Source organism: Penaeus monodon, chromosome 23 (assembly GCF_015228065.2).
Source record: "Penaeus monodon isolate SGIC_2016 chromosome 23, NSTDA_Pmon_1, whole genome shotgun sequence".
Lineage (NCBI taxonomy): Eukaryota > Metazoa > Arthropoda > Malacostraca > Decapoda > Penaeidae > Penaeus > Penaeus monodon.
The window spans coordinates 34,574,433-34,574,791 of NC_051408.1; positions in this window are offsets into that span (position 1 = coordinate 34,574,433).

Consider the following 359-nt stretch of genomic DNA (forward strand, 5'->3'; position numbering starts at 1 on the left):
CACATCAATGCATTATATTTCCTACCAGTGCCTCTTATTCCATCACCAATGCCTCCTCTTGCCTACCAATACCTCTACTACCACCACCAATGCCTCTTCTTTCTCCACCAATACCTTTCCCTCCACCAATGCCTCTCCTCCCTCCACCAGTGCCCCCTCTCCCTCAACAATGCCTTTCCCTCCACCAATGCCTCCTCTCCCTCCACCAATGTCTCTTCTCCCTCCACAAATACCTCCTCCCCCATCACCAATGCCTCTCCTCCCTCACCAATCCTTCCTATTTCGACATTCCTTGTAGTTAAGATGAGCAATGACAATAAGTTGTTCTTGGGTTGATGCAATTTTTTTCCCCTCAGTAA